The sequence below is a fragment of the Lupinus angustifolius genome, chromosome LG08 (assembly GCF_001865875.1).
Source record: "Lupinus angustifolius cultivar Tanjil chromosome LG08, LupAngTanjil_v1.0, whole genome shotgun sequence".
Classification (NCBI taxonomy): domain Eukaryota; kingdom Viridiplantae; phylum Streptophyta; class Magnoliopsida; order Fabales; family Fabaceae; genus Lupinus; species Lupinus angustifolius.
The window spans coordinates 6,617,213-6,617,699 of NC_032016.1; positions in this window are offsets into that span (position 1 = coordinate 6,617,213).

Consider the following 487-nt stretch of genomic DNA (forward strand, 5'->3'; position numbering starts at 1 on the left):
TGAGAATGTGGAAGAGGATGAGGATGAGGATGAGAACGAGGATAGGATGAGGGCGAGGATGAGGATGAGGAAGAGGATGAGGATAGGATGAGGACGAAAATGAGGATGAGGATAGGATGAGGATGAGGATGACCAAGACGATGAGGACGAGGATGAGAATAGGAGGAGGACGAGAATCAGGAGAAGGATGAGGATGAGGATGAGGATAGGATAGGGATGAGTATGCGGTTGAGGAAGAGGATAGGATGACGATGAGAATGAGGTTAGGATGAGGATGAGGATAAGGATAGGAGGAGGATGGGAATCAGGACAGGATGAAGAGGAGTATGAGGATGAGGACGAGGATGAGGATAGGAGTAAGATGAGGATGAGGATAGGAGGAGGATGACGATGAGGATAGGAGGAGGATGAGGATAGGAGGAGGATGAGGATAGGAGGAGGATGAGGATAGGAGGAGGATGAGGATAGGAGGAGGATGAGGATAGGA